Source organism: Anomaloglossus baeobatrachus, unplaced genomic scaffold (assembly GCF_048569485.1).
Source record: "Anomaloglossus baeobatrachus isolate aAnoBae1 unplaced genomic scaffold, aAnoBae1.hap1 Scaffold_2862, whole genome shotgun sequence".
Lineage (NCBI taxonomy): Eukaryota > Metazoa > Chordata > Amphibia > Anura > Aromobatidae > Anomaloglossus > Anomaloglossus baeobatrachus.
The window spans coordinates 129,323-136,420 of NW_027442325.1; the positions used below are offsets into that span (position 1 = coordinate 129,323).

General features: G+C 46.8%; 4 non-coding genes and 1 pseudogene across 4 annotated transcripts; all 5 read right to left on the minus strand.

Moving 5' to 3' along the window:
• Positions 1-1,103: 1,103 nt before the first annotated feature.
• LOC142266514 (U2 spliceosomal RNA) lies at positions 1,104-1,304 on the minus strand (annotated as a pseudogene).
• A 1,293-nt stretch (positions 1,305-2,597) lies between these two features.
• On the minus strand, positions 2,598-2,788 carry LOC142266498 (U2 spliceosomal RNA). Its single transcript, XR_012732574.1, has one exon. It is a non-coding gene; the product is annotated as a U2 spliceosomal RNA (small nuclear RNA).
• A 1,117-nt stretch (positions 2,789-3,905) lies between these two features.
• Positions 3,906-4,101, minus strand: LOC142266513 (U2 spliceosomal RNA). Its single transcript, XR_012732587.1, has one exon. It is a non-coding gene; the product is annotated as a U2 spliceosomal RNA (small nuclear RNA).
• A 1,293-nt stretch (positions 4,102-5,394) lies between these two features.
• LOC142266499 (U2 spliceosomal RNA) lies at positions 5,395-5,585 on the minus strand. The gene has a single exon (XR_012732575.1). It is a non-coding gene; the product is annotated as a U2 spliceosomal RNA (small nuclear RNA).
• Positions 5,586-6,702: 1,117 nt separating this feature from the next.
• On the minus strand, positions 6,703-6,893 carry LOC142266503 (U2 spliceosomal RNA). The gene has a single exon (XR_012732578.1). It is a non-coding gene; the product is annotated as a U2 spliceosomal RNA (small nuclear RNA).
• Between the last annotated feature and the right edge of the window lie 205 nt (positions 6,894-7,098).

Sequence of the window (7,098 nt, forward strand, 5' to 3'; positions counted from 1 at the left end):
TGGGCCTCGAGTGGCACCCTGGCCTATGCCGGACACATCTTAGGGAGAGAGAGCGAGAGGGAGACAAACCCACGCCTACACAAGACATTTTGTCACCCAAGCCAACCCTTGAAAAGGCTGCTTTGCAGAGCAAAAACAAGAAGAATGGTGCGTTTTGCAGCCGCCGCCCACTGCAATGAATCTGAATAACTCCTCCTTTAGGGCGCAAGCAACTCCCCTCCCCCTTGCAGTCTTTCCAATTCACGATACAAAAAGACGGACAGGACAGGTTGCCTGACTTTCCGTCACTGCCACCCTTTGCCATCCTTACCCGTAGAAAGCCCTTTCATCATCCCCAAACCCTAATCTTTTCCCTTTCCTTCCCAGCCCCCAAACCCTGCCCTCTGTACCTTTCTCACCACCCGCTTCCCTTCTCCTGTCATCCCCCTACCACCCGGGAAAAAAAGAGATTGCCCCCTCCTTCCACTAGCCCACCCTCCCACCCAAAGAACAACTTCTTCTGCGCAGCTTGTTTTCTAGGCAGCAGCGCTATTGTGATGTCATCGGGGGGCATTGTGACAAGCCGCCAGTGTTCCGTCTCTTCATGTTGTGCACTGTTCAAACCGAAAATACATCAACAGGCAGGCTACAGAAAAGCTTACTAACAAAGGTTAGAGAGGGGCTTTCTCAGAGGGCTTTTTACAGTTTGTCTATTCCCAATTAGCCGGTTTAGTATACTTAATGAAAGTACTAATTCTTTCATAGGCCGCCCATTCTTAGTATTTGACGTTCAGGTAACAACAGGTAACTTTATTTGGAGTGGAAGCAGAGAGATAACACCAGATGCCAATTGTAGATCCTCTCACACCTGTGGTCACTGCAGCATCTGACTCCACTTTGTCCAAAAGGGATCTATTCCATTCAATTACACATGATCTAGATTAGACTGACAACAAGATACTGCACGGGACATAGCAGAGTTGGTGAAGTTGAGTGGTGATGAGTTTGCTATTTGGATGAATAAAGCAAGTAAAAAGTGTGTTAGATAAAAATTCATTTCAATTCGCTAATCGGGCTAATATGAATCAGGTGAATCGAGTTCTGCTTTTGGAAACTGGGTTAAGAAGGGGTGCACCGTTCCTGGAGGTACTGCAATACCAGGTCAATGCGTGGAGTGGACAGAGCAAGCTCTTTTTCCATCTCCCTGTTCTAAAAATCCATTTAATATATGGTCCCCAGATAGGGGACGTATCAGATATTAAACTGATAAGAACAGATTTTTTTTTTTTTTTTTTTTTTTTTTGAAGGATGAGTTTGAAAATAATAAAGTGACCGCCTCTCGTTGCCCAGGTAACTGTCCGTCACAAGAGGGCTATGACATCCTACGATGCACACTCCCCCAAGGCCAGCAGTTGTGCAATACCCTGGCACCTTTCAGCACCAACCAAGGTAGTACCCTCCCAAACTACACTTGATCTTAGCCAAAAGGCCGAGAAGCGATAACCAGAATTGGTTTGGGCCTCGAGTGGCACCCTGGCCTATGCCGGACACATCTTAGGGAGAGAGAGCGAGAGGGAGACAAACCCACGCCTACACAAGACATTTTGTCACCCAAGCCAACCCTTGAAAAGGCTGCTTTGCAGAGCAAAAACAAGAAGAATGGTGCGTTTTGCAGCCGCCGCCCACTGCAATGAATCTGAATAACTCCTCCTTTAGGGCGCAAGCAACTCCCCTCCCCCTTGCAGTCTTTCCAATTCACGATACAAAAAGACGGACAGGACAGGTTGCCTGACTTTCCGTCACTGCCACCCTTTGCCATCCTTACCCGTAGAAAGCCCTTTCATCATCCCCAAACCCTAATCTTTTCCCTTTCCTTCCCAGCCCCCAAACCCTGCCCTCTGTACCTTTCTCACCACCCGCTTCCCTTCTCCTGTCATCCCCCTACCACCCGGGAAAAAAAGAGATTGCCCCCTCCTTCCACTAGCCCACCCTCCCACCCAAAGAACAACTTCTTCTGCGCAGCTTGTTTTCTAGGCAGCAGCGCTATTGTGATGTCATCGGGGGGCATTGTGACAAGCCGCCAGTGTTCCGTCTCTTCATGTTGTGCACTGTTCAAACCGAAAATACATCAACAGGCAGGCTACAGAAAAGCTTACTAACAAAGGTTAGAGAGGGGCTTTCTCAGAGGGCTTTTTACAGTTTGTCTATTCCCAATTAGCCGGTTTAGTATACTTAATGAAAGTACTAATTCTTTCATAGGCCGCCCATTCTTAGTATTTGACGTTCAGGTAACAACAGGTAACTTTATTTGGAGTGGAAGCAGAGAGATAACACCAGATGCCAATTGTAGATCCTCTCACACCTGTGGTCACTGCAGCATCTGACTCCACTTTGTCCAAAAGGGATCTATTCCATTCAATTACACATGATCTAGATTAGACTGACAACAAGATACTGCACGGGACATAGCAGAGTTGGTGAAGTTGAGTGGTGATGAGTTTGCTATTTGGATGAATAAAGCAAGTAAAAAGTGTGTTAGATAAAAATTCATTTCAATTCGCTAATCGGGCTAATATGAATCAGGTGAATCGAGTTCTGCTTTTGGAAACTGGGTTAAGAAGGGGTGCACCGTTCCTGGAGGTACTGCAATACCAGGTCAATGCGTGGAGTGGACAGAGCAAGCTCTTTTTCCATCTCCCTGTTCTAAAAATCCATTTAATATATGGTCCCCAGATAGGGGACGTATCAGATATTAAACTGATAAGAACAGATACTACACTTGATCTTAGCCAAAAGGCCGAGAAGCGATAACCAGAATTGGTTTGGGCCTCGAGTGGCACCCTGGCCTATGCCGGACACATCTTAGGGAGAGAGAGCGAGAGGGAGACAAACCCACGCCTACACAAGACATTTTGTCACCCAAGCCAACCCTTGAAAAGGCTGCTTTGCAGAGCAAAAACAAGAAGAATGGTGCGTTTTGCAGCCGCCGCCCACTGCAATGAATCTGAATAACTCCTCCTTTAGGGCGCAAGCAACTCCCCTCCCCCTTGCAGTCTTTCCAATTCACGATACAAAAAGACGGACAGGACAGGTTGCCTGACTTTCCGTCACTGCCACCCTTTGCCATCCTTACCCGTAGAAAGCCCTTTCATCATCCCCAAACCCTAATCTTTTCCCTTTCCTTCCCAGCCCCCAAACCCTGCCCTCTGTACCTTTCTCACCACCCGCTTCCCTTCTCCTGTCATCCCCCTACCACCCGGGAAAAAAAGAGATTGCCCCCTCCTTCCACTAGCCCACCCTCCCACCCAAAGAACAACTTCTTCTGCGCAGCTTGTTTTCTAGGCAGCAGCGCTATTGTGATGTCATCGGGGGGCATTGTGACAAGCCGCCAGTGTTCCGTCTCTTCATGTTGTGCACTGTTCAAACCGAAAATACATCAACAGGCAGGCTACAGAAAAGCTTACTAACAAAGGTTAGAGAGGGGCTTTCTCAGAGGGCTTTTTACAGTTTGTCTATTCCCAATTAGCCGGTTTAGTATACTTAATGAAAGTACTAATTCTTTCATAGGCCGCCCATTCTTAGTATTTGACGTTCAGGTAACAACAGGTAACTTTATTTGGAGTGGAAGCAGAGAGATAACACCAGATGCCAATTGTAGATCCTCTCACACCTGTGGTCACTGCAGCATCTGACTCCACTTTGTCCAAAAGGGATCTATTCCATTCAATTACACATGATCTAGATTAGACTGACAACAAGATACTGCACGGGACATAGCAGAGTTGGTGAAGTTGAGTGGTGATGAGTTTGCTATTTGGATGAATAAAGCAAGTAAAAAGTGTGTTAGATAAAAATTCATTTCAATTCGCTAATCGGGCTAATATGAATCAGGTGAATCGAGTTCTGCTTTTGGAAACTGGGTTAAGAAGGGGTGCACCGTTCCTGGAGGTACTGCAATACCAGGTCAATGCGTGGAGTGGACAGAGCAAGCTCTTTTTCCATCTCCCTGTTCTAAAAATCCATTTAATATATGGTCCCCAGATAGGGGACGTATCAGATATTAAACTGATAAGAACAGATTTTTTTTTTTTTTTTTTTTTGAAGGATGAGTTTGAAAATAATAAAGCGACCGCCTCTCGTTGCCCAGGTAACCGTCCGTCACAAGAGGGCTATGACATCCTACGATGCACACTCCCCCAAGGCCAGCAGTTGTGCAATACCCTGGCACCTTTCAGCACCAACCAAGGTAGTACCCTCCCAAACTACACTTGATCTTAGCCAAAAGGCCGAGAAGCGATAACCAGAATTGGTTTGGGCCTCGAGTGGCACCCTGGCCTATGCCGGACACATCTTAGGGAGAGAGAGCGAGAGGGAGACAAACCCACGCCTACACAAGACATTTTGTCACCCAAGCCAACCCTTGAAAAGGCTGCTTTGCAGAGCAAAAACAAGAAGAATGGTGCGTTTTGCAGCCGCCGCCCACTGCAATGAATCTGAATAACTCCTCCTTTAGGGCGCAAGCAACTCCCCTCCCCCTTGCAGTCTTTCCAATTCACGATACAAAAAGACGGACAGGACAGGTTGCCTGACTTTCCGTCACTGCCACCCTTTGCCATCCTTACCCGTAGAAAGCCCTTTCATCATCCCCAAACCCTAATCTTTTCCCTTTCCTTCCCAGCCCCCAAACCCTGCCCTCTGTACCTTTCTCACCACCCGCTTCCCTTCTCCTGTCATCCCCCTACCACCCGGGAAAAAAAGAGATTGCCCCCTCCTTCCACTAGCCCACCCTCCCACCCAAAGAACAACTTCTTCTGCGCAGCTTGTTTTCTAGGCAGCAGCGCTATTGTGATGTCATCGGGGGGCATTGTGACAAGCCGCCAGTGTTCCGTCTCTTCATGTTGTGCACTGTTCAAACCGAAAATACATCAACAGGCAGGCTACAGAAAAGCTTACTAACAAAGGTTAGAGAGGGGCTTTCTCAGAGGGCTTTTTACAGTTTGTCTATTCCCAATTAGCCGGTTTAGTATACTTAATGAAAGTACTAATTCTTTCATAGGCCGCCCATTCTTAGTATTTGACGTTCAGGTAACAACAGGTAACTTTATTTGGAGTGGAAGCAGAGAGATAACACCAGATGCCAATTGTAGATCCTCTCACACCTGTGGTCACTGCAGCATCTGACTCCACTTTGTCCAAAAGGGATCTATTCCATTCAATTACACATGATCTAGATTAGACTGACAACAAGATACTGCACGGGACATAGCAGAGTTGGTGAAGTTGAGTGGTGATGAGTTTGCTATTTGGATGAATAAAGCAAGTAAAAAGTGTGTTAGATAAAAATTCATTTCAATTCGCTAATCGGGCTAATATGAATCAGGTGAATCGAGTTCTGCTTTTGGAAACTGGGTTAAGAAGGGGTGCACCGTTCCTGGAGGTACTGCAATACCAGGTCAATGCGTGGAGTGGACAGAGCAAGCTCTTTTTCCATCTCCCTGTTCTAAAAATCCATTTAATATATGGTCCCCAGATAGGGGACGTATCAGATATTAAACTGATAAGAACAGATACTACACTTGATCTTAGCCAAAAGGCCGAGAAGCGATAACCAGAATTGGTTTGGGCCTCGAGTGGCACCCTGGCCTATGCCGGACACATCTTAGGGAGAGAGAGCGAGAGGGAGACAAACCCACGCCTACACAAGACATTTTGTCACCCAAGCCAACCCTTGAAAAGGCTGCTTTGCAGAGCAAAAACAAGAAGAATGGTGCGTTTTGCAGCCGCCGCCCACTGCAATGAATCTGAATAACTCCTCCTTTAGGGCGCAAGCAACTCCCCTCCCCCTTGCAGTCTTTCCAATTCACGATACAAAAAGACGGACAGGACAGGTTGCCTGACTTTCCGTCACTGCCACCCTTTGCCATCCTTACCCGTAGAAAGCCCTTTCATCATCCCCAAACCCTAATCTTTTCCCTTTCCTTCCCAGCCCCCAAACCCTGCCCTCTGTACCTTTCTCACCACCCGCTTCCCTTCTCCTGTCATCCCCCTACCACCCGGGAAAAAAAGAGATTGCCCCCTCCTTCCACTAGCCCACCCTCCCACCCAAAGAACAACTTCTTCTGCGCAGCTTGTTTTCTAGGCAGCAGCGCTATTGTGATGTCATCGGGGGGCATTGTGACAAGCCGCCAGTGTTCCGTCTCTTCATGTTGTGCACTGTTCAAACCGAAAATACATCAACAGGCAGGCTACAGAAAAGCTTACTAACAAAGGTTAGAGAGGGGCTTTCTCAGAGGGCTTTTTACAGTTTGTCTATTCCCAATTAGCCGGTTTAGTATACTTAATGAAAGTACTAATTCTTTCATAGGCCGCCCATTCTTAGTATTTGACGTTCAGGTAACAACAGGTAACTTTATTTGGAGTGGAAGCAGAGAGATAACACCAGATGCCAATTGTAGATCCTCTCACACCTGTGGTCACTGCAGCATCTGACTCCACTTTGTCCAAAAGGGATCTATTCCATTCAATTACACATGATCTAGATTAGACTGACAACAAGATACTGCACGGGACATAGCAGAGTTGGTGAAGTTGAGTGGTGATGAGTTTGCTATTTGGATGAATAAAGCAAGTAAAAAGTGTGTTAGATAAAAATTCATTTCAATTCGCTAATCGGGCTAATATGAATCAGGTGAATCGAGTTCTGCTTTTGGAAACTGGGTTAAGAAGGGGTGCACCGTTCCTGGAGGTACTGCAATACCAGGTCAATGCGTGGAGTGGACAGAGCAAGCTGTTTTTCCATCTCCCTGTTCTAAAAATCCATTTAATATATGGTCCCCAGATAGGGGACGTATCAGATATTAAACTGATAAGAACAGATACTACACTTGATCTTAGCCAAAAGGCCGAGAAGCGATAACCAGAATTGGTTTGGGCCTCGAGTGGCACCCTGGCCTATGCCGGACACATCTTAGGGAGAGAGAGCGAGAGGGAGACAAACCCACGCCTACACAAGACATTTTGTCACCCAAGCCAACCCTTGAAAAGGCTGCTTTGCAGAGCAAAAACAAGAAGAATGGTGCGTTTTGCAGCCGCCGCCCACTGCAATGAATCTGAATAACT